The following is a 27,887-nucleotide window of genomic DNA, read 5'->3' as shown; positions in this document are numbered from 1 at the left end:
TGACATCACACACCACGTGGCAGGCTCCCATTGGCCTAGCACATGCATGTGACCGGTCATTGATTGAATGAATGCTTATACACACCCTATACACCACGCAGCAAGCCCCGATTGGCACAGAGCGTGCATGTGACCGGCCTTTGATAAAATGAATACTAGTAGACACTTGTGCAAAAAAAAAAAAAAAAAAATCTTCACTGGGACTTCCGGGTATGACACACAGGTCACATGACAGGTCACATGACAGGTCACATGACAGGTCACATGACAGGTCGCATGACGTGCATTCAGTGATAATAAAATAAGAAAAATGAATTTAAAGTGCTTTCTATACATAATTTTAGATGTTCACATTCATGTATTAAGAATTAAGTCAGTTCTGCCTTCTAGTATGACATTATTTTATTATTATTATGAACGGTATCCTATATTCACTTTCACAAATGTACAGCTGTAATCACTTCAGCAATCACTACTGGGGTATTTATACAGCCCAGCATAAGGACTCAGTTATATCCTGCTCCTGAAGAAGCTGGGTGTTTTGGCCCAGGGAAACGCGTTGAGCCTTTTTATCAAGTGGACCATTCTACCTCCAGCACACCGCTACAACCTGAGTTTATCCACACCAACCAGGACATCTACTTGTGCATTGCACCATCCCATCCGGACTCATTATCCGAGGCAGACACGGAAATCATCATATCCTCCAGGTTCTACCATCTTTCCCATCAGAGACACCTAATTCTCCATCTGGACTCTGTTTTGGGATCGCCATTGGCCACCTGGTCACCTGCTATTATGGGACTACACCTTCAGATGTCAGTGTGGTAATATGCAAATTACATGCTATACTCTAAACTATAAATTGTGCTGAGAATTGAATGTCCACAGGTTTACATTTTTATACAACATTGTAACCCCCTTTTATGACTTGCAAAATTTCATATGCTATTACAGCTTTTTAAATTTTATCTTTAATAAATTTTATATTGTAAAGGATACCGTTCTGCAAATTTTTGCTTATTATATTCTTTTCAGCCCGCGCTGGTACACACACCCCTTTATTTCTCACTGGCAGCATTGTCATAGTGTATAAGCATTGGCCCAATTAATTTCTCATTGGCAGCAATGTCATGGTGTATATCCATTGGCCCAATACATTTCTCACTGGCAGCATTGTCATGGTGTATAACCATTGGCCCAATACATTTCTCATTGGCAGCATTGTCATGGTGTATAACCATTGGCCCGATACATTTCTCACTGCAGCATTGTCATGGTGTATAACCATTGGCCCGATACATTTCTCATTGACAGCAATGGCATTGTGTATAACCATTGGCCCAATACATTTCTCATTGGCAGCACTGTCATGGTGTATAACCATTGGCCCAATACATTTCTCATTGGCAGCATTGTCATGGTGTATAACCATTGGCCCGATACATTTCTCACTGCAGCATTGTCATGGTGTATAGCCATTGGCCCAATACATTTCTCATTGGCATCATTGTCATGGTGTATAACCATTGGTTTAATACATTTCTCACTGGCAGCAATGTTATGGTGTATAACCATTGGCTCGATACATTTCTCATTGGCAGCAATGTTATGGTGTATAACCATTGGCCCGATATATTTCTCACTGCATCATTGTCATAGATGTAGTTCTTGTTTGTTGGGTACACAAATATTTTATTGGATGAGCCTACTACTCATTGTTGATGGCCTAACATTGCTCCAGCATCCCCTACAACATCATAGCTGCATTGTGCTGCAAAGAATGATTTAACCAGAACTCCTGTGACTGCTGTGGTTTTTATGAGCTGCCTGCCGCTGGGAGCGACTACACACAGGGCTGTGTGTTGGGGATAACAATTGTCCATCCTTAGCAACTTGCGGTACTAATGCCCTCTCCCAGCTAGCGCTCACCGCTAAACATACAGTATCTGTGAGGGCACACACGGGCAGACTCCAGCTGAGAAGGGGTGCGCAAACACCTGATGATATAGGTAAACTGTTAACAACATATCTTTGACATTTTTAAAAACAGAGACATTGTTATTTTTCATGGACAGCATCCAAGTTTGCATATGATTTCCTGCACTCACGTATGCAGGTTATAGGAGGACATATTTGGCATCTCAAGCTATCCAGGTCCATTTTTCACATGCGGATATTTTTACATGTGTTTCATTAATTTATATATTTATTTTCTATTTGTGTATACTATATGTTTAAATCATAGAATATAGGCATGCTGCATATCATTTTAATCAGCAGAAGCTGCTGGTGCCCCTCGCCATTCCAAACGCCCTAGGCATTTGACTAGTTCGCCTATGCCTAGGGCTGGCTCTGAATACAGAAGATGAATTACTGTAGGCTGCAGTATACTGAGAATATAACCTATTGTACACTGTGTTCATATACTACACAGCATGTAACCAAACCAAGTTCTATTCCGCATGGGGTGTTGCTATTGCCAACCAATAAGGTACTATCTATTATCTTTTAAGAGGTGCTTGGTTGCCCATAGCAACATCCCATGCAAACTAGAAGTCCCATCTAAATAATTTCCTTCCTTCTTTTTAGCACATATGAACCACATTGGGATCTGCAATGTAACAGAAGTATAAATAACAGAAAAAGGTAAAAATGACTTAAATATAGTTTAATAACTCAAACCCCCCTCCTTTCCCCTCTCTAATAATCAACAACATATGTATAACCAAGCGCAGGCGTGGAGTTGATTTTATAGCCTGAAGCGTGGCGAGCGCGGAGAGCCCCGTGAGGGGACCTGGATACAGGTCCGCTCACCACTCTGGGCTCATGCCACACTTTTTAACATCAATTCCACGCCGACATGGATACTGGGGTTATGACGTGGATAGTGGGGGTATGACGTGGATAGTGGGGATATGACGTGGATAGTGGGGATATGACGTGGATACTGGGGGTATGACGTGGATACTGGGGGTATGACGTGGATAGTGGGGATATGACGTGGATAGTGCGGGAAATGTGTGTTTGTGTTGTGCTTTATACTTACCCTCCTCCGGCCCGGACACCGCGTCCATCAAGTCCACTGATGGGCAGCGTTCAGCCTCCATCCTCCGGCAGTCACTTCCCGGTGCCAGCGTTCAGTCCTCCTCCTCCGGCACTGGCAGCGGACAATGTATGCAATTAGCATAGTGCCGCTGTGGTAGCATGGAAACCATGTAATGCTCCCCCAGCGGCAATACGCTGAATGACGTACATTGCTGGCGCCAGGGAGTGACTGCCGGAGGAGGGGGACTGAAAGCTGCCGCCAAGGAGTGACCGTCACCCGCGGGGATCGCCGACCGGAGGACAGTAAGTATAAAACCAAACACCCACCACCCTTCTCCCTCGGCCACCCACCACCCTGCTCCCCTGCTCCTAGTGTAGTTTCACGGCGGCAGCTACGCTGACAACATAGCTTAGGCTACATTGAATACGTAGCGTAGAGCTGCCGCCATGAAACTAAACAAGTACCGGATCTAAACAATCTAAAAATTGTATTACCACCGGCCGGTGAGACAAATTAATAAAACAATAATCACATGCTAATGACACATTGACTCAACATACCATTTTGCACTATAACAATGATAAATCATTAAAACTCTATTAGCCTCGGGCATGCAGCATGGTTATGAAAGCAAACTGGGTAAAGAAAATGTGCTGAATTGAAAATCCATTCTGATAGCATATAATTCGATTCAGTCAACAATGGGTTAATACATCCTTACAATTTCTCAGCAGTTTTTTGTATATTTATGCTGGCAGAGAATGGGTTAATTATTAGGCAGCAGTGTGTTAGTAACTCAGCAACTTTATGCTCATCCAAGCCTTAAAAATGGTCCTCTGTAAAGATTTGATGGCTGCAGAGTCAGATTTCAGACACCCACACTGCGCTCTCTCCAAAGACTCTGATCGTAATTAACCATCCCTGCATGAAATTTCATAACAGCGCTGTGCTAATGTATAGAGATTTAAAAAACATAATACTTATGCTCCGTGGTAGTTGAGTCCTAAATTGTAATCAACTCGTGGGGTAGCCTTGCACGAATGGAGCGTGCAAGGCTACCCCACGAGGTAGGTAATAGAGTTATAGTGCATAATGGTATATTGAGTCAATGTGTCAATAACATGTGAATATTGTTTTATTAATTTGCCTCACTGGCCAGAGGTAATACAATTTTTAGATTGTTTAAATTCTTTATTAATTAAACACTTTTTTAAAATTGCATGTGTTATAGTCATTTAGCACCGTCTACCCGGTGTGTCTCTCTAATAATCACCTAATTACAGTTGGCATCCAGGTCCTTTTTTACATGCCTCACAATGTGATACATCAGGGTATTGTGTAACTGTAACACAAACTACCAATGCACATAGTAAGTAATCATTATTTGTTCTGTAGTCCCACACAAACACCCTCTTTCCTCCCCTTTATTTATCTTAGTTCCAGATGGCATCCTGGCATCAAATACAAAGCCCAGAGAGTACTGACAATAATGCACAGTAAAGCACAGTATATACACTTATTCTGCAGACATTATGTTAGAAGATTTGTTCCAAACTGAGAATTATGTACAAGGAATTGTTTTCTAAACATGCAAACAGTTATAGGAAATCCAAAATCATTTAATAAATAATAAAATACACCCCAAACACATCCTTTATATTATTATACTTTATTATCATCTGAAGGTGCAAGTGTTTAATTTTAGAGATATACTGTAGATAATAATTAGGGATGTGCACCGGCCACTTTTCGGGTTTTGGGTTTTGGGTTCCGATTACCTTGAGGTTTTGGGTTCCAATGGGTTTTGTCAAAACACCTCCTAAGTGTTTTGTGTTTGGATTTTTTGGGTTTTGGGTTCTGATTTTTTTTGTTAAAAAAGCATAAAAACTGCTAAAATCGCAGAATTATTTTTTTTTTTTTGCTCCTACGCTATATTAACCTCAATAACATTCATTTCCACTCATTTCCAGTCTATTCTGAACACCTCACACTTCACAATATTGTTTTTTAAGGCAAAAGGTTGCACGGAGGTAGCTGGATAACTATGCACAAGACAGGTAGATACGTCAGCAATACTAGTATATGTGCACCAGCAGAATTTATAATAATTAATTTTATTATTAGGTACTGCTTGGCACTCAATGGCACACGTCAGTGCACCAGCAGCATGGAATTATTTTTTACAGTCCCACACAGCACAAGTATTATTTTTTAATTAAATTAGATATAGCAGCCTAGTATGTACTAGGTAGGTACACTAGGTAGGCAGTAGCACTGCCAGTGCCAACAGTGGACTGAGTAACTAAATAATACTGGCAGATTCAGTGCAGGCAGCACCAGTGGACTATATATAATATAATTAATTATTCATATAATATATATTACAGCACAGCACCAGAGGTAGGCCCCAGCACAGAGGAGACAGTAGTACTACAGGAACACAGTTAGACTGTTCTCCTAAGCAGAGAGGAAAACAGAGTACACAGCAGCACTGACGGAGACAGCCCCAGCAAATAAAATAATTAATTACAGCACAGCACACCAGAGGTAGACCGCACCGAGGAGACAGCAGTACTACAAGTACACAGTTAGACTACACAGCAGCACTGAGAGACAGCACCAGTGATTGCAAAATATTGCGCTCAAGCTCAAGGTCAAGCTCAAGTTTAAGCCCCAGCAGCAGCACCAACACACCCTCTCCCAACCCACTACTTGACTGGAGTGAAGATGGTGGGCGCGGCAGCCGCTTATAAAGCCTTGCGAAATCCGACACCGGGAGATGACGTTCTAATCACGCGGACGGACCCGAGTCAGGCGGGAATCTCCGAGCGCTGCTCGGAATCGGGCTTTGAATGATGGCGTCCGTGGGGGCTCGGATCTCTGAAATCCGAGTCTGCACATCTCTAATAATAATACAGGTTGGGTATCCCTTATCTATATATCCATTATCCAAATTATTTTAAAAACCATAGGTTTCCCGAATGTACTTTTTTTTCTTTTAAAAGCACTACTGGGAAAATCTTTAACTGGCACTACTGGTACACCTCTAACTGGCACTACTAGGGACATGGTATGTAACTAGCACTATTGAAGACATCCAGAACTGGCACTACTGGGGACATGATATGCAACTGGCACTACTGGGAACACAATATGTAACAGGCTGTACTGGGGACATGATATAGAGTATAACTGGCACTACTGGGGACGTGATATATAACTGGCACTACTGGGGACATGATATGTAAATGGCACTACTGGGAACACAATATGTAACAGGCTGTACTGGGGACATGATATAGAGTATAACTGGCACTACTGGGGACAAGATATATAACTTGCACTACTGGGGACATGATATGTAACTGGCACTACTGGGAACACAATATGTAACAGGCTGTACTGGGGACATGATATAGAGTATAACTGGCACTACTGGGGGCATGATATATAACTGGCACTACTGGGGACATGATATGTAAATGGCACTACTGGGAACACAATATGTAACAGGCTGTACTGGGGACATGATATAGAGTATAACTGGCACTACTGGGGACAAGATATATAACTTGCACTACTGGGGACATGATATGTAACTGGCACTACTTGGGAAATGTTAACTAATGGTAACTAGCACTACTGGAGACATCTACAACTGGCACAACTGAGGACATTATATGTAACTGTCACTACTGGGGACATCTGTAACTGGCCCTACTGAGGACATGATATATAACTGGCACTACTGGGGACATATCCAATTTTTGAGGATACCCTCAGGCGCTAAAATAAGAATTTTAGTGAATAATTGATTAGGTTTAAATCACATCAAATACCTTAGAATTAGATTTAGTAGCAGACATGTGGTGTGACTGTGAACTCACACCTAATGTTGTGCTAGATCCACTCTAATGTGTATCTCCACTTCTAGACTAGCAAGAAAAATACCATACAAACTGCGCTTATATTATAAAGGTGCAAGTATGTCTGAAATGATACTAAACAAAATTATATTCATGAATTTTTAATAAAGAGTTTTTTATATTTAAAAATTATATTTATAATAAATTTTAGAGGCCAAATAGCCACCCTCAAGTGTAAAATGGCCCCCCCAATTGTTAACGCCACCCCACGATCAACGTCAACCCGACGCGAGGGGCGGCGGTACATGTCCTCCGACCTTTTCATACCCCCACTATCCACATCGGCGTGGAGTTGAGAATAGAAAGTGTGGCGAGCGCAGCGAGCCACCGAGCCCAGCGAGGGGAAGCGGATACCTGTGGAGCCCGTGAGGGGACGCGGATACCTGTGAAGGTATCCGCGTCCCCTCGCGGGGCTCGCTGTGCTCGCCACACTTTCTATTATCAACTCCACGCCGACGTGGATAGTGGGGGTATGAAAAGGTCGGAGGACACGAACCGCCGCCCCTCGCGGCCTCGCTGCGCTCGCCACGCTTTGGGTTGACGTTGGTCGTGGGGTGGCGTTAACAATTGGGGGGGGGGGGGGCATTTCACACTTTAGGGTGCCTATTTGGGCTCTATTTGGGCTCTGTGGGCCATTTAACATTGTTCCCTATGTAAAATCGGGTCAATTGGGCCATTTAACATTGTTCCCTATGTGATATCGCGGTAATCGCGTCGGTCGCATCGCATCAATTTTTTACCTTGCAATGCCCAAGATCAAAATCTTGGGCGCCGTTCTAGGTAAAGAGTACCATTAATTTAATACAAATATTAATAAACATACAAATACAAATTGATATATCTAATAAATCTAATAAGACCCAGAATAACTACTGGGAACATGATATGAAACTGACACTACTGAGGACATCTGTACCTGGCACTACTGGGGACATGATATGTAACTGGCACTACTGGGGACATGATATGTAACTGGCACTACTGGGGACATGATATGTAACTGGCACTACTGGGGACATGATATGTAACTGGCACTACTGGGGACATGATATGTAACTGGTACTACTGGGGACATGATATGTAACTGGCACTACTGGGGACATGATATGTAACTGGCACTACAGGGGACATGATATGTAACTGGCACTACTGGGAACATGATATGTAACTGGCACTACTGGGGACATGATATGTAACTGGCACTACTGGGGACATGATATGTAACTGGCACTACTGGGGAAATGATATGTACCTGGCACTACTGGGGACATGATATGTAACTGCCACTACTGAGGACATGATCTGTAATTGGCACTACTGGGGACATGATATGTAACTGGCATTACTGGGGACATGATATGTAACTGGCACTACTGGGAACATCTGTAACTGGCACTAATGGGAACATTATATGTAACTAGAGATGTGCGGCGGCCACTTTTTCGGGTTTTGGTTTTGGTTTTGGATCTGGATCTCCCTTCGTGTTTTGGATCTGGATTGGTTTTGGCAAAACCACCCTTGTGGGTTTTGGTTTTGGATCTGGATTATTATGAAAAAATGCTAAAAATGGCTAAAATAACAGAATTTAGGCCTCCAAAGTATTATTGACCTCAATAACATTAGTTTCCACTCATTTCTAGTCAATTTTGATCACTTCACAGCTTACAAAATTGTTTTAATTTACTGTAGTTGGGCCAAAAGGGTTTACCGAGGTAGCTGGATGACTAAGCTAAGCGACAGCAGTGGGCATCACATACATGTGAACCTTACACTTCCAACCTGGCAGAGCGGCACTGCAGGGGCAGACAGGGTGGCAGTTTAATAAACTATCCCAAAAAAAGAGAAATGCTCCAAAGAGCAAATACAAAGAGGTATCGGCCTTGTCATGACTGGTGGTAGAAGCTTCAGCACGTCTATCAGGTTGCTGATCTCCCACTATTTCCTCCTCCATCATCCTCCAAAAATTTTAGTTTTTTTTAGTTTTAATTTTATTTATTACTTTTATTTATTTTTCTTAATTTACACTGGACACAGCCCCTTGGACACTGGACACTGCCCCTGAACACAGCCCCTGGACACTGCCCCTGGACACTGGACACAGCCCGTCACCCTGGACACAGCCCCTGGACAATGGACACAGCCTCTGGATACAGCTCTTGTACACTGGACAAAGCCCGTCACCCTGGACACAGCCCCTGGACAATGGACACAGCCTCTGGACACAGCTCTTGTACACTGGACACAGCCGTCACACTGGACAAAGCCCCTGGACAATGGACACAGCCGTCACACTGGACACAGCCTCTGGACACAGCTCCTGTACACTGGACATAGCCTTCACACTGGACACTGCCCCTGGACACTGGACACAGCCCGTCACCCTGGACACAGCCCCTGGACAATGGACACAGCCTGTTACCTTGGACACAGCCCCTGGACAATGGACACAGCCCGTTACCCTGGACACAGCCCCTGGACATGGCTCCTGGACAATGGACACAGCCAGGGCCGGTGCTAGGGTGTTCGGCGCCCTCCTGCAAACTATAAATTTGCGCCCACCCATATTTTACAAAAAAGACAGCAAGTGCTGAAGGCACATGATGGAAAAAAGGGTGTATAAGGCCCATAGTAGTAGTGTCACTTATACATGTATCTTGTGTAATGTAGCAGCAGTGCAGTAACTATACATGTCTGTACCCTGTGCCAGAAAAGGAATTGTCGTCTCCCCCCCCCCCTCACAAACAAACACACACTGAAAACAGGCAGAGTCAAAAATGTAGGGTGCGGCTTCGTGGGGAACGCACATGGCCACATAATAGTACCAATTCACTTTAAACCACACAGTAGTGTTAATTATACATCTTTCACCAGTTACTTAGGCGCACTGCGCCAGGTAGAGCCCCTATAGGAACACTGCACCAGGATTTAAGCACACCGTAGTGCCCATTACACATTGTCGCACACCATAATGCCTATTACACTTTATGTCACACACCATAATGCCCTTAACATATTATGCTTATTACACATTATGTACACATTATACCACACACACCGTAATGCCTATTATACTAATACTAACAAGTTCCTGTACCCCAGTACCTTTGGAGGGCTGTAAGTTGCTATCATTTCTAAAGGGACTATGATGCAGTGGCATATGGGAGCTTCGCCGCCTGGAGTCAGCTTCCGGCAGGCACAAGTTCCTCATAGAAGTCCAGCATCAAGTACAGGCTGGCCATCGTGGTGAGGGGGAGCTATCCCTCCAAGCCGCCTCTCACGCTCATCTACGGATGAGCGAGCCCATCCCGGGGACCTGGGATGCAGCTGGAAGGAGGGGGGGAAGAGAGAGAATGGAGGGACCAAACAGTAGGGACAAGGAGAAGCCCTGCTGCTGCTGTGTCTCTGGGCTCCGTTATACGACGCCTGTGCCTCCCTCACCCTGATTAAGCTCACAGCTGGGGAAGCTGCTGACTGAGGGGAGCAGACGGCGCTGAAGTTCAGAATCCCGGAGCCGCCACCGCTGCTGCCTGTCTCTTATGCTGTCACTGTGTAGATTGACAGGCATGCACATACACACATATAAGTATATATGTGTGTATGTGCAAGATATATATAGATCTATATATATATATATATATATATATATATATATATATATATATATATATACACATACATATACACACACACATACATATACAGTATATATATATATATATATATATATATATATATATATATACTGTGTATATATATATATATATATATATATATATTTATATATATATATATATACATACATTCCACTAGTAATCAAACAGCGGCACGTATGTTATTGTGCCAGGAGGCACCCACGGCAGATGTTTTAAGTCCAGGGAGTGCCAGGCTGAACTAGAACATTATATATATATATATATATATATATATATATGTGTACAAAGAGTATAAAATCACGCGCTCGTACACAATCCAGCTTAGACCAGTAAAAAAGTCCACTGATGGTCTTAGACCAAGAGTTCAGACACCAACCACTAAACAACGTGGTGCAGCAACCTTTCTCTGAGACAGACTCTGGAATCCACAGAGGGGGGAGAGAGATCTAGAAAAGAATAGAGAAGGTGCGCCTCATGGTGCATTAAACGAGATAAAGTTTAATAGAAACAGTATAGTCTCCTGGATGTAATAAGTCATAAGACTAGTACCATAAAAAATAGCACTGTGGACTGGTTACCACACGGCATGCAATAAAAAGCCACGGCAAAGCTGCTCACGGTATCCTCGGGGGGAACGGCCGGATCAATCCACAGATGACGCCGCCAAGCTGGCTTGCTTGGACGGCTGACAGAGGACGTCACTCGTAGCGAACCCAGGGAGGCCGGAGTACGATCAGCTGGAAGGACGCGTCGTAAGCCACGCCCTGACGCGTTTCGTCACTGGGACTTCGTCAGAGGGCGTGGCTACGACGCGCGCCCATCCAGTCTTTATTTGGTCCTGCCTGTCACTTAAGACAAGCGAGACGGAGGACCTCCCCCATAGATGTTACGTGCGGGAGACGGAAAAGATACTGTACACAAAATAACAAGTGTACTGACAGGCTGAGAACTGTCGGCACTCGTAAAGGGACTGGGGACAACAATAGCATGATTTTACTATATAACTAGTGCCCCTACCCAGATCAATCGTGAGCAGATTTTTACAAGCGGGCTTGACATAAATTATACAATGTAAAAATGCATTTCATATAAAAAACATATATAGCATATATAATAAAGTTCATAAAAAGCGGCAAGGTACAAAAAGCCCTGCACATATATTGTCCCAAACATAACAATACAGCAAATCCATTTCATATAATAAGCATTGAAATGTGAGAGACAAAGATAACTATCTAAAAGGAGATATATAACAATATACACAAACCTGTCTACCAATATGTACACATCAGTTGATAAATGCGGTAATCTCATACCCTTCATTAAGCCCTGCTGGGGCCAATGTATTGAGTTTTAAAATCCAAGTGGTTTCGCGTCTCAATAATAGCTTTTCGCGATCACCACCCCGTTTATTTTGCTGGACTTGCTCAATACCTTTCACTATTAAGGAGCTTGGATAACAGTTGTGTACCTCTTTAAAATGTCTTGAGACACTATGATTAAGCACACCGTGCTTTATGTTGCGAATATGCTCAAGGATGCGGATCTTCAGACACCGCTTGGTTTTACCAATGTATCTGAGTCCGCAACCACAAATCAAAAGATAAACTACAAAAGAAGAATTACAATTAATAAATTTTGAGATCTTTAAATCAGAACCATCGATGTATGAACCCCTTTTCATATGTGGGCAGATCTTGCATCGATTACAGGGAAACGACCCATTAAAAGACAAGAAAGTGTTGGTGGGGGGACCATCATTAGTAGGTTTAAGCTGGCTCTTAGATACCATGGACTTGATAGTCTTCGCCCGTCTAAAGACCATTTTCGGTCTATCAGGAATGTGGTCCGCCAACAAAGGATCCAGTTTTAATACATTCCAATGTTTTTTTTAAAATGGAATTGAACTCTTTTTCGTGTGTATTATACTGGGTGACAAATAGAGTATCGTGTTTCTTCATAGGAATATCTTGGGGAGGGGACAACAAATCAGCAGAATCAACTATTGGTTTCAGCAGACTCTTTCTGTCTAGGGTGCGTGATCTCTGTAACGCCCCATTTATGATTCTGCTGGGGTACCCTCTCTCCTCAAACCTATCGACATACACTTTTGCTTGATCTTCAAAACATTGGGGGTCGGAACAGTTCCTTTTCAACCTAAGAAACTGAGAATAAGGGATGTTATCTTTCCAGGCCCCCAAATGGCAGCTGGAATAATCCAGATAGCTGTTAGCGTCAACAGGTTTAAAAAAAGTGGAAGTTTTTATTTTTGTTTCAAGTGGGAATTCTTCCACGCTTAAAACCAGGTCAAGGAACTCAATCCTAGTTTTATGGAAAGAAGAAGGGAATTTAAGGTTATATGGATTGCTGTTGAGACCATCGACGAACTCATTAAATGAATTTATATCACCATTCCACACTATAATGATATCGTCGATATAACGCTTAAATAAAACAAGATGGTTATCAACATTGCCCATAACAGTATTGGTTTCCCAGTCTGCCATATAAATGTTGGCAAGGCTGGGGGCACAAATGGTCCCCATCGCCGTCCCACATATCTGGAGAAACCACTCCCCCAAAAATTCAAAATAATTGAATTTAAGTACAAACTTGAGACATTCGCATATAAATTCTCTTTTTGATGTAGAAATAGTGGGGTCTTTTAATAAACGTTGTTCCACTGAGAGAATTCCCAAATCATGTGGGATGCTGGTGTATAACGCCTGAACATCGATAGATGCCAGGCCATACCCAGCACTCCATTCGATGGTATCAAGGATTTGCAAAAGATGCGTGGAGTCTCTGATGTACGTATCAATAAGCGGTACATACTTTTTTATATAAAAGTCCACATATTCCGAGATCCTTGAAGTTAATGACCCCACACCGGCGACAATTGGTCGACCCGGTGGGGGGGATCACCCCCTTATGGATCTTCCGAAGATGGTAAAAGGTTGCTAGGTTTGGAGTCCTATTGTAAAGATATTTATATTCATCCAAACCTAGCACCTTATCATGAAGACCCTTCTTAAGAATGGAGTCCAAAGCAACCAAATAATCGGGAGTGGGGTCACACGATAACTTAATATAAGAATTAACATCGTATAGCAGTCTGTGAGCTTCCTTCACATAATCATCTCTATTGACAATCACAACTCCCCCACCCTTGTCAGCACTTTTTATTACAACTGACTCATCTGACATAAGAGCCTTTAAAGCTAAGTTTTCCTTTTTACTTAGATTACTCCTTTTACTGACTTTGGGATCTAATTTATTAAAATCTTTTTTTACCAATTCAGTAAATAGCTCAATGTAAGGACCTCGAGACTCTAATGGGTAAAAAGTAGACTTTAACTTTAATTTAGAGCCGGTAGTGTCGACACCGTCAACAATTTCACTATTTTGAGCAGGTTTCTTTAAAAAATGGCGTTTAAGCGTAAGATTACGGGCGAACAAATTTAAATCAATCTGTAGGTCGACATTGTTAGGGCCTTGTGCTGGGGCGAAGGAGAGACCTTTCTGGAGAACTCTGACTTCAACATCTGTTAAGATTTTTTTGGAGAAATTAAATATCCCTGTTTGTTTATCAGTTTTATTTATATCACTGTCAGAGTTAGCTATTGAATAAGCCTTTGTTTTGATTCCCTTTTTGGTAATTCTTTTTCCCCGGCTTCCCCTAATCTTCTTTTTAACCTGAGGGGGGTCCTGTTGGGAGTCGACATCAATAAGCCGTCGCCCCTACCATCCTCTAAAAAATGTGGATCATTATCTCTTGCTGACCTTAATGGTTCAAACCTATTAGGCTCAGCCCACCGTCCCACTTGATTGTTTTGAAATACCGGTCGATCCCAATATTTTTTAGGGTCTTGCGCCCTATGTGAATTTCTATAAGGAACCTTTTTCCAGCGTTCCTGACGTTGGGTAGGATGATTGTACCTAGAGTTCTTTGGAGTATGATATTCACGTCTCTGTTGTCTCGGAGTATTATAACGATCAGTTTGGTATTTGGGTCTAGATCTAACATCATGTGAATAATTAATTTCAACCTGCTCCGGCTCTACAATATGCGATGGAGCTTTATTATTTTTTAACTCCTGCCATGATCTGACCTGGTTAGTTTCATAATCAATCCTGTCTCTGGCAAATTTTTTCTGTTTTGTAGCAATGATTTTATTTTCAATTAGAGACACTTTTTGATCCATATCGGATTTTGCGGCAGCAAGTGTATCCTTACTATATTTCCCTTCAAGCGTAGGGGTTAATAAAGACAAGTCATGCTCTATTTCTTTAAAGGTCTTTTTCTTTTCCTCAATAAGTAACCTCATCAAAGAAAATGAGCATTGATCTAACACTTTATTCCATTCAGCAGTAAATTGGTCACTGATTTTTCCTATGGTGGGAACCTTTGTGAGCCGGAGACCCCTAGGAATTCTCCCGCAATTCACATAGCTGTCCAAGCTTTTTATGTCCCACCAAGTTTTCGCTTCTCTAATGAGTAAACGCTCCAGCTCAATGAGACCTCCACTAGTAACATCATTTTCAATACCCACACCTGAAGTGGTAGCATTATCATCAAATATTCGCAAACATTCTTCTGAACGTTTCAAATTAAGTTCACTATTCCTAAACATAGTTAGATATAACAGTTATAAATATAACAGGATATGAATACAGCAGCAAAGTGATTTTAACGGATTAAGCAGAACAGGTGTGTACAAAGAGTATAAAATCACGCGCTCGTACACAATCCAGCTTAGACCAGTAAAAAAGTCCACTGATGGTCTTAGACCAAGAGTTCAGACACCAACCACTAAACAACGTGGTGCAGCAACCTTTCTCTGAGACAGACTCTGGAATCCACAGAGGGGGGAGAGAGATCTAGAAAAGAATAGAGAAGGTGCGCCTCATGGTGCATTAAACGAGATAAAGTTTAATAGAAACAGTATAGTCTCCTGGATGTAATAAGTCATAAGACTAGTACCATAAAAAATAGCACTGTGGACTGGTTACCACACGGCATGCAATAAAAAGCCACGGCAAAGCTGCTCACGGTATCCTCGGGGGGAACGGCCGGATCAATCCACAGATGACGCCGCCAAGCTGGCTTGCTTGGACGGCTGACAGAGGACGTCACTCGTAGCGAACCCAGGGAGGCCGGAGTACGATCAGCTGGAAGGACGCGTCGTAAGCCACGCCCTGACGCGTTTCGTCACTGGGACTTCGTCAGAGGGTGTGGCTACGACGCGCGGCCATCCAGTCTTTATTTGGTCCTGCCTGTCACTCAAGACAAGCGAGACGGAGGACCTCCCCTATAGATGTTACGTGCGGGAGACGGAAAAGATACTGTACACAAAATAACAAGTGTACTGACAGGCTGAGAACTGTCGGCACTCGTAAAGGGACTGGGGACAACAATAGCATGATTTTACTATATAACTAGTGCCCCTACCCAGATCAATCGTGAGCAGATTTTTACAAGCGGGCTTACGCTTAAACGCCATTTTTTAAAGAAACCTGCTCAAAATAGTGAAATTGTTGACGGTGTCGACACTACCGGCTCTAAATTAAAGTTAAAGTCTACTTTTTACCCATTAGAGTCTCGAGGTCCTTACATTGAGCTATTTACTGAATTGGTAAAAAAAGATTTTAATAAATTAGATCCCAAAGTCAGTAAAAGGAGTAATCTAAGTAAAAAGGAAAACTTAGCTTTAAAGGCTCTTATGTCAGATGAGTCAGTTGTAATAAAAAGTGCTGACAAGGGTGGGGGAGTTGTGATTGTCAATAGAGATGATTATGTGAAGGAAGCTCACAGACTGCTATACGATGTTAATTCTTATATTAAGTTATCGTGTGACCCCACTCCCGATTATTTGGTTGCTTTGGACTCCATTCTTAAGAAGGGTCTTCATGATAAGGTGCTAGGTTTGGATGAATATAAATATCTTTACAATAGGACTCCAAACCTAGCAACCTTTTACCATCTTCCGAAGATCCATAAGGGGGTGATCCCCCCACCGGGTCGACCAATTGTCGCCGGTGTGGGGTCATTAACTTCAAGGATCTCGGAATATGTGGACTTTTATATAAAAAAGTATGTACCGCTTATTGATACGTACATCAGAGACTCCACGCATCTTTTGCAAATCCTTGATACCATCGAATGGAGTGCTGGGTATGGCCTGGCATCTATCGATGTTCAGGCGTTATACACCAGCATCCCACATGATTTGGGAATTCTCTCAGTGGAACAACGTTTATTAAAAGACCCCACTATTTCTACATCAAAAAGAGAATTTATATGCGAATGTCTCAAGTTTGTACTTAAATTCAATTATTTTGAATTTTTGGGGGAGTGGTTTCTCCAGATATGTGGGACGGCGATGGGGACCATTTGTGCCCCCAGCCTTGCCAACATTTATATGGCAGACTGGGAAACCAATACTGTTATGGGCAATGTTGATAACCATCTTGTTTTATTTAAGCGTTATATCGACGATATCATTATAGTGTGGAATGGTGATATAAATTCATTTAATGAGTTCGTCGATGGTCTCAACAGCAATCCATATAACCTTTAATTCACTTCTTCTTTCCATAAAACTAGGATTGAGTTCCTTGACCTGGTTTTAAGCGTGGAAGAATTCCCACTTGAAACAAAAATAAAAACTTCCACTTTTTTTAAACCTGTTGACGCTAACAGCTATCTGGATTATTCCAGCTGCCATTTGGGGGCCTGGAAAGATAACATCCCTTATTCTCAGTTTCTTAGGTTGAAAAGGAACTGTTCCGACCCCCAATGTTTTGAAGATCAAGCAAAAGTGTATGTCGATAGGTTTGAGGAGAGAGGGTACCCCAGCAGAATCATAAATGGGGCGTTACAGAGATCACGCACCCTAGACAGAAAGAGTCTGCTGAAACCAATAGTTGATTCTGCTGATTTGTTGTCCCCTCCCCAAGATATTCCTATGAAGAAACACGATACTCTATTTGTCACCCAGTATAATACACACGAAAAAGAGTTAAATTCCATTTTAAAAAAACATTGGAATGTATTAAAACTGGATCCTTTGTTGGCGGACCACATTCCTGATAGACCGAAAATGGTCTTTAGACTGGCGAAGACTATCAAGTCCATGGTATCTAAGAGCCAGCTTAAACCTATTAATGATGGTCCCCCCACCAACACTTTCTTGTCTTTTAATGGGTCGTTTCCCTGTAATCGATGCAAGATCTGCCCACATATGAAAAGGGGTTCATACATCGATGGTTCTGATTTAAAGATCTCAAAATTTATTAATTGTAATTCTTCTTTTGTAGTTTATCTTTTGATTTGTGGTTGCGGACTCAGATACATTGGTAAAACCAAGCGGTGTCTGAAGATCCGCATCCTTGAGCATATTCGCAACATAAAGCACGGTGTGCTTAATCATAGTGTCTCAAGACATTTTAAAGAGGTACACAACTGTGATCCAAGCTCCTTAATAGTGAAAGGTATTGAGCAAGTCCAGCAAAATAAACGGGGTGGTGATCGCGAAAAGCTATTATTGAGACGCGAAACCACTTGGATTTTAAAACTCAATACATTGGCCCCAGCAGGGCTTAATGAAGGGTATGAGATTACCGCATTTATCAACTGATGTGTACATATTGGTAGACAGGTTTGTGTATATTGTTATATATCTCCTTTTAGATAGTTATCTTTGTCTCTCACATTTCAATGCTTATTATATGAAATGGATTTGCTGTATTGTTATGTTTGGGACAATATATGTGCAGGGCTTTTTGTACCTTGCCACTTTTTATGAACTTTATTATATATGCTATATATGTTTTTTATATGAAATGCATTTTTACATTGTATAATTTATGTCAAGCCCGCTTGTAAAAATCTGCTCACGATTGATCTGGGTAGGGGCACTAGTTATATAGTAAAATCATGCTATTGTTGTCCCCAGTCCCTTTACGAGTGCCGACAGTTCTCAGCCTGTCAGTACACTTGTTATTTTGTGTACAGTATCTTTTCCGTCTCCCGCACGTAACATCTATGGGGGAGGTCCTCCGTCTCGCTTGTCTTGAGTGACAGGCAGGACCAAATAAAGACTGGATGGGCGCGCGTCGTAGCCACGCCCTCTGACGAAGTCCCAGTGACAAAACGCGTCAGGGCGTGGCTTACGACGCGTCCTTCCAGCTGATCGTACTCCGGCCTCCCTGGGTTCGCTACGAGTGACGTCCTCTGTCAGCCGTCCAAGCAAGCCAGCTTGGCGGCGTCATCTGTGGATTGATCCGGCCGTTCCCCCCGGGGATACCGTGAGCAGCTTTGCCATGGCTTTTTATTGCATGCCGTGTGGTAACCAGTCCACAGTGCTATTTTTTATGGTACTAGTCTTATGACTTATTACATCCAGGAGACTATACTGTTTCTATTAAACTTTATCTCGTTTAATGCACCATGAGGCGCACCTTCTCTATTCTTTTCTATATATATATATATATATATATATATATATATATATACACACACATATACACATATACACACATACACATATATACATATATACATACATACATAGATATATGATATCAAATCACAGTATGTATCTATAAAGCCAGGCAGAAACATTTACTTACTAAATTTGAAGAACAGCCAGCCTTTTATACAGGGCTGGGCTGGCTCGAGCTCAGTGTCCCTGAGCTCCTCCACAGCACGCATCTTCCCCTTCAGTTCAGGCAGGAAGGCAACATGCAGCATCCTGTCCCAGGATGCTGCAGCCAAACTCGCGAGGATGAGCTCCGCAGCGGCGGTGGTCGACTGCTGCCACTGTACTGGCACTGCACATTCAGTGAGTGACAGCTGGCCCCACGCTCTCACCCGGCGCCCGGCATCCCCCTGCCCGCACTCCCGCCGCCGCTACATGGCTGGCCCGGCGTACCCGCCTCCCACATAAATGTGTATAAAAAAAGTGTGTCTTGACCCTGCTGCTTACATAGAATGTAAGCGCCGGGTAGAGGATGGGATGGATGGGGATGTCGGCCGCGGCGCCAGTGACAGGGAGGGGGGCGCTCTTTAATTTTCTGCCTGCGCTACGCTGTCATACAGGTTGACAGGCGCAGCGAGCACAGCAGCGCGCACAGCAGCAGGGTCAGCAGGGCAGGGAGGGCGCCTCTTCAGCTCAGCGCCTCCCTGCTTTGCAGGCTTTGCTGAGCGGCTAGCGCCGGCCCTGTAGACAGCCTCTGGACACCACCCCGGGACACAGCTCCTGTACACTGGACACAGCCGTCACACTGGACACTACCCCTGGACACAGCCCCTGGCTGCTCTCAGTATAAAAGATGGACCCTCACCCTCCACAGATATGTCTTGAAAAAGGTGTTGTAAACACCGAAACGCATTGACAAATACTGTGGAGAGTGAGCAGCCATCACCTTTCCCCCCTTGGAGGTCTTTCTGGACTTGCTGTATGTATTTTAAAAAAAAATAATTTTATTTTTTTGGGACTTTTTATCCTGTTTTTTTTCCAGTGTTTTTTTGTGGATACCATTGAACTGTTGTGGATATACTGGGATCCTTCCATTGTTGGGATGGAGGATTTTTATCTTTTTTTCTATTGTACAATAAAAACATACTTTTGAAGAGATTGTTGTCGGAATATTCTGGAGGAAAATATTGACATCAGGGACCCCTATTCAAAGACAAAGATACCATTATATGTGGTGAAATACTCTCATAATTGTGAGTTGGGTACGCAAAATTCAGTATCTTCAGAGATCTTCTGGGTATATGTCTCATTTCCTTAAACACAAGCTAACACATGGTGGAGGGAATGTATTCGTGGAAAAGATACCTTTATAGGTGTTTAGTTGCACAATCAAGTGTGAGTTACGGTACGATATGAGTACCCCCTGATCACCATAATCAAATAAAAGTCACAGTCACACGTATAAATATACCTTAATCTCAAAGGGGTACATTATCACTTTCAACCATTCTGACACAATTTTTTTACGGGCCTGTACACTGCCCTACTCACCGTAAGTAGGGTACACCCATCTCCTTTCTTTTGCCATATACCCATCTTTTTTTCTTCTAAGAATTGGGATAGCAATCATCTAATCGTCAAACTTCTCTTCTAAATTTTCTCATATATGGTTGAGAAACACTTGTGAAGAACATAAGAAGACATAGACACTTTGACTCATCTTGCACCCGTGGTCAGAAATCCCCATTTGTGTATTTTTTAAGGTTTTTTGGGGGCACACTTGTTAATGATATGAATTTGATATGGTGTTTACAGTTTAAAATATAACTTTTAATTGTTTAACACTTAAAATAAATGCATTGCGTAGGTGAAGGTGTGTATTGATACATAAATTTAAATGTTCAATTATTTCCTTCACGACAAAGCAATAAATCACAGTTTGAATAACTGGTACTTGTTTCCTAGCACGGCCACAACGATCATAATCGCGGTCATCTGGGGTAAAATCGGGGCCATCGCGGGCATCGCATGCGCAAAAAAATCGGGTGCTATGGGCCAGACGCGATGCCCGCGATTTCCTCATAGAGAACAATGTTAAATGCCTCAATTTACCCGCGATGACCACGATTTCCCATAGGAAACAATGTGAAATGGCTCAATTTACCCAAATTATCATAGGAACAATGGTAAATGGGCCAAAAACACCCCTGAACATTGAAATGTCCCCCCAAAAGTAGTTTACGCCACCACGTGATCAACGTGAACCCGAAGCGTGGCGAGCGTAGCGAGCCCGCGAGTGGCGGCGGTACGCGTCCTCCGACCTTTTCATACCCCTACTATCCACTAGGGCGTGGAGTGAGAATAGAATAGTGTGGCGAGCGCAGCGAGTCACCGAGCCCGAAGCGTGGCGAGCGCAGCAAGCCTCGCAAGGGGACGCGGATACCTGTAAAGCCCGCGAAGGGACGCGTTTACCTGTGAAGGTATCCGCGTCCCCTCGCGGGGCGCGCTGCGCGCGCCACGCTTCTGGCTCGGTGGCTCGCTGCGCTCGCCACACTATTCTATTCTCACTCCACGCCCTAGTGGATATTGGGGTTATGAAAAGGTCGGAGGACGCGTACCGACGCCCCTCGCGGACTCGCTGCGCTCGCCACGCTTCGGGTTCACGTTCATCGCGGGGTGGCGTGAACTACTTTTGGGGGGACATTTCACTGGTCAGGGGTTTTTTTTGGGCTTTCTGGCCCATTTACCATTCTTCCCTATGATGATTTGGGTAAATTGACCCATTTAACATTGTTTCCTATGGGAAATCGTGGTCATCGCGGGTAAATTGAGGCATTTAACATTGTTCCCTTTGGGGAAATCGCGGCCATCGCGGGTGGACCATTCAAGCATTTTTAGGCGCATACGACGCGACCGACCCGATTTTTCACTGTTTTCAATGCATTTCAATGGAAAAATCGGGGGCATTGCGTCGGTCGCGTCGCAGGCCACTAAAATTACCCCCGATGGCCAAGATTTTTGGCCGTGCTAGGAAACAAGTACCGAATAACTTTGTCTAATTGTTATTATTTGGCGTAAGCACAGTGAAAATTCTTAATCGACAACTGCTCCTCTCAATGGAAATACATTTTATTCCATAATCAATCATTAATGAGACATCCAATTGTCAAAAAGTGTGAGGAATGACAGTTATGGTGGCGCAGGACACACTCCCTTATATGGGTTTAGCCTAAAAAAATATAGCAGAAAGAAATTACAAGATAAAAATGCAGAACCAGATCAGAGCAGAAAAAGGGAAGAAAAATATACAGAGATCATGCATCATTCCCACAGCGTGTTGGCCTCTGCTGTTATGATAAACTACAGCCCCGGCTATTCCCTGTTAGTTCCCCAGACAGGTACTTGGCCGGGCCATCACTGTTTAGCTTCTGGGTTTGGATGGTACCAGGCGGTTCAGTGAGGTATGGCTGTAAGATGAAAATGAGAGAGCACCGCTGGTCTGAAATGAGCTAAGGCGTGCTTCTGCTGTTGATCTCGCCACAGAATTCTCTCTCTGTTACCCTATGGCATGGGTCTTCAACCTGTGGCCCTCCAGATGTTGTGAAACTACATGTCCCAGAATGCATTGCCACATTTTTTCCTATAAGAGCATGGCAAAACTGTCAGGGCATGCTGGGACATGTAGTTCCACAACATCTGGAGGGCCACAGGTTGAAGACCTGTGCCCTATGGGCATTGCAAGGAGAGAAAGCATGGCTGCTCGAATGAGATAGAGGTTGATAGATAGAGGGGGTGAATCTGATGCTTTGACCCTACTTCTGCTGTCCACAATCTTACAAGGTATAGGATTGTGGATGAGAGAGAGGGGGCAAGGCAATCCTCTCTTGAATGAGAAAAAGAGATTTTAACCCCTTCCCGACATATGACGTACATGTACGTCATATGACGGTTGCGGGGGAATCAAGCCAGCTCACGGAGTGAGCTGGCTTGAAAGAGAGCAGGTAATGGCTGTATATTACAGCCAGGTACCTGCTCTCACGGCCACAAGCGGCGAGTTCGCCGATCGTGGCCGTTTAACCCTTTAAGCACCGCGGGCAAAGCGCCCGCAGTGCTTAAATAGCTGATCGGAGGGGGGGCGCCCCCCTCCGGCGCCGATCGGGGCCCCCCGCGGCGAGATCGGAGGGTGCCGATCGGTTGCCATGGCAGCCAGGGGTCTAATGTAGACCCCTGTGCTGGCCATGTCAGCATTCCTATTACATCCTGCCTGAGGCAGGATGTAATAGGAAGTGCTGAAAATCACTATGTTCAGCCATAGAGCTCTATGGCTGAACCTAGTACAGGCGATCGCGCCCCCTAGTGGTCAAGTACACTAGGGGGCCTTGTAGTAAAAGTAAAAAAAAAAAAAAAAGTTAAAAAATTAAAAAAAAAAAAAAAAAATATTCAAAGTTCAAATCACCCCCCTTTCCCCATTTCACAAATAAAAATAAATAAAAAATAAAAAAATAAACATATTTGGTATCGCCGCGTTCCTAAAAGTCCGATCTATTAAAATATAACATTAGTTATCCTGCACGGTTAAAGGCGTAAACGGAAAAAAATTCCCAACGCCAAAACTACGTTTTTTGGTCGCATCGCCTACCCAAAAAAATGTAACTAAAAGAGATCAGAAAGTCGCACATATCCCATAATGGTATTAATTAAAAAGTACACTTCAGCCCGCAAAAAATGAGCCCTCACCCAGGTCCGTAGGTGGAAAAATAAAAAAGTTATAAGCCGCAGAACATGGCGACGCGACGCAAATTAGAAAAACCGTAAAATTTTCTATTTTTTTTTTAGTGGTAAAACGTAACGAAAACTATATAAGTTTGGTATCACCGGAATCGTAACGACCCATAGAATAAAGATAACCCATCATTTTAAACGAACTATGAACTCCAAAAAAAACGTAACCAGCGCAAAATTGTGGAATTGCGTTTTTTTTCCTTTTTACCCCACATTGAATTATTTCCTGATTCCCCAGAATATTATACGGTATAGGAAATGATACCATTAAAAAGTACAACTTGTCCCGCAAAAAAAAGCCCTCATGTGTCTATATAGCCGGAAAATTAAAAAAGTTACGCTTATTTGAACGCGAGGAGGAAAAAAAAAAGAAAAGTTAACAAAAAACGCCCAGTCGGGAAGGGGTTAAAGAGATTGCCTAGATAAGATGTAAGGTGACAGCTTAATTAATCACTGGATAACAATTAAGTGTGCATATGTGAATGTACCCTCAGTCCAGGTTTTGGCTAGTGTTCCAGGTGTCAGAATTCAATTGGTCTGATCACCCAGTTCACCCCGGGGTTTGTTTAAGCACTGTTAATGAATAGATTAATAGTGTGAAAAATCTTGGCAGTGGGTCTGGTTTGCAGACTAATCACTCAAAATCACATATGCTCTGAGAAAGCGCTCCAGAGGGGAGGTTCAGTTTCAAGGTAATTGTCGCCTTGCAAATGGCTCCACCATGGGTTAAATTTTAACAGTTGATGGGCTAATAAACTCTCCCAAATACTTTATTGCTGTGATGGTAAAGCGTATGAGCAAAAGGCAAAGTGAAAAAGTACAATCTACAGTCTGCCCCCAAAGCGGGTTCCTGATGGCGCCGTGATACAAGGTGCTGAGTTTAAGGATAGAAGATTGTTAGATAATTCCATACACATACAATAACTATACACACTGACAATATGCCATTAAATAAATTGAGTGCGGGACTGGCTACAAGACTAGGGTACAACTGCCCTGTCACAGCGGAGTTGCTATGTACCGCTTAGTGCCTGATGCATAGCTGTGTTTGGCGGGGAAGATAGGTTGGCAGACGGAGCCACCGTCTGACTGAGTTACTCGCAGGCTCTGCCTGCTTTACCTTCCTGCTGATGCGAGGGAGCCAGCCAAGCTCCGTTTGCGGTGTGTTGGTGACGGGACTGTCCTGAGGGTGTCCTGGGCTGGGGGGGTGTTTCCTGCGTGTCAAGGGGGACATGTGTTTTGCTTGAAAGCTTGTTCACTGACGCGTGGAGGGGAGGGGGTAAGGACGCATGTTATGACGGAACTGTCAGCCAACCAGAGGTGGCGCCGCTTATGTAAGCAACCAATTCCAAACTTCTGGCCGAAGTCGGAAAGATAAAGTGGAGGAGATACCTATAGAATAAATTATGACAGGATAAAAACATATTTGTAATTATAGGCAAATATGAGCAAAAGAGGTTTGGTTTCGCTGTATCATGCTGACATTTGAGGATCATATACTCAATATTTAGTGAATTGAGGAAGTATCTCAGCGAAATGTCAGAGATCAATGACCTATTTGATAGAATGACTATGCTGAAAGGTTGGGTTTGCCTGTTACCAGCCTTAATCCATAGATGTGTTGGGCGGAATGGTTTAGAGCACTATTATTTCAATAATATAAGGTGATAAAGTGGGAGAGATAAATACAAATTGAAATAAAAATAAATATACATTATTCTAATAAATTAGTAATAAATAAAGAACAAAAAAAACAAATGAAATAAATATAGAGATAAAATAAAAAATAAATGCTGACAGGAGATAAACATAAGCAAATGCATGCACTAAGGGGGTTTAATTGCGCTGGATCATGCTGACTTGAAGGTTCATATACTCTGTATTGCTGCGTACAATGGCCTGAAGATTTTTTTTAAAACTCTCTTAGGGGTTATCTCCTGTAACTGAGTGAAGATATGCTCAATTACCAAATTATCCATGGGCCGGTAATAAATGATCTACTTGGTTGGTGTTGGTATTCCCAACGCTGGGTACGTCAAGTCAAAGATAAAAAGGAGAAAAATGAAGAAATTACAAATCATCATAATTAGCTATAATTCCAAAACTGGGAGGTAGAAGCAGTGTGACACTGAGATCTGTGTCTCAGAAAACCTTGATAGTATGAAACATATATGTATGGGGAGATGAGTTATTAAGGCGGAAATAATGAGGGAAAGTGAAGTTAAAAAATTGTTAATTAAGTTACCAAATTGAAAAATGAGGAAAAAGTTGAGGAAAAAGTTGAGGAAAAAATAAAGAAGAAGCGGGGGATGAACAGTTGGATATTTATCTCAGAAAGGCACTGAAGTTGATACCCTCATTGAGGCCAGTGTGTGCAAGGGTACCCAGTTGGAAGATCCACCAACTCTCTCTTCGCACTAATGCTTTGTTGAGGTCCCCACCTCTCCTGCCCAGGTGAATCTGTTCAAGTCCAAAGAAAAGGAGGGCATCTGTGTTGGAATCATGGGCTTGTTGGATGTGACGGGCAACAGTGGTAATGGTTTTGACTTTTTTATCATTTGCTGCATTCCTAACATTCCCTATATGTTCAAGAATTCTCTGCTTAAGGGGTCGATATTTCATCCACACATATTTGATCTGGCGAGGCAAGTGATGCAGTAAATCATGTTTGGGCATTTGCAATTGTAGAATCCCCGAATGTTGATAGTATCTCCATATCTGTCCTTTATCAAGGTAGTATTGGTAACATGAGTGCATGCTTTGCACCCTCCACATGGGTACCTACCTGTGGTTGTGGGTTTGCTGGGTTGTTTTTCCACATAGTGGCTGTGGACCAGGTTGTCTCTCAAATTGGGGGCCCTGTGCCAGCTCATATCGACTGATTGAGATTACTTGCTAGGTCACCATCTGATAACAATACATGCCAGTGTCTTTGGATAGCGTTAGTGATATATGTCCACTCGTTGCAGAAGTCCCCCACCATTCTGATAGTTTTAGTGTCTTCAGGGGTTGGTTTGATACAGAATAGCATTTCATTCCTTTCGATGTATTGGATATCTATTCTGGCTTTCTTGATGGTTCTTTTGGAGTATCCCCAAACTTGTAGTCTAGTGGAAAGGTCATTACATTTGTCCTCGTATACCGCGTCTTCTGAGCAGTTGCGGCAAAGTCGCAGAAACTCCTTCTTCGCGAGGTTTGCCTTCTTTGGTGCAGATGATAACAGTGATAATGCATATGCCAATACCAATGCCAATATGTTTAAATAAAAATGTATTTGTTTAAATAACATAAATATGTGTTAAAACATTTGATGAATTTGCAATGTGTAAAAATTATGTGTAATTATTATGACCAAAAATATGTTTTCTTTTATAGACGAGTTATGAATTAACTGATGAAGATTGTATTGTGTTTTTTGAAGGCCTTCCGCCTTATCAGCACCTCAGAAGTGAGTTGATTTATATTTTATTATTCGTTATACGCCAAATAACATGTTGTTATGATTGTTTTTATACTTGATGTAAACAAGCTTTGCAACTTTAATCTAATTGAAAATGTCTAATTATAAACCAACAGATCCTTTAAACAATGCAGACGACAGCCTGATGGGTATTTCCAATCCAGCCGGCACAAATCAAGCTTTTGAAAATGTATTTGGCTCATTGCAGAATCACGCTTGACAGCCTGCATCAATAAAAGACATGCCTAAAGCCGTATATTAGGGGCCATATTAGGGGTCAGTCCTCCTCTATGCATACTGCATAGATCTTTAAGAGCATTAGCTATACCAAAAAGTGTCACTATGTGTCGCCAGTACCACACAGCCTTATTCAAAACTTTTAAATTTCAAAACTCTAATTAGCCAAAAAATGTAAAAATATTAATTTAGTTAACCGTATAATAACAGTAAAATAGGGCATTGTTTGTATACTAATAACCTATATAACACATATAAATATATATATTAAAATAAAATTATATATATATATATATA

The 27,887-nt window shown here is 42.6% G+C and overlaps 1 pseudogene; it reads right to left on the bottom strand.

Annotated features, from left to right (window-relative positions):
- Positions 1 to 22,468: 22,468 nt before the first annotated feature.
- LOC146040738 (5S ribosomal RNA) lies at positions 22,469 to 22,586 on the bottom strand (annotated as a pseudogene).
- Between the last annotated feature and the right edge of the window lie 5,301 nt (positions 22,587 to 27,887).

Source organism: Crinia signifera, chromosome 1, assembly GCF_055691185.1.
Source record: "Crinia signifera chromosome 1, ASM5569118v1, whole genome shotgun sequence".
Taxonomy (NCBI): Eukaryota; Metazoa; Chordata; class Amphibia; order Anura; family Myobatrachidae; genus Crinia; species Crinia signifera.
Note: the sequence above shows the minus strand (reverse complement) of the source record. Positions and strands in the feature narration are given on the sequence as shown.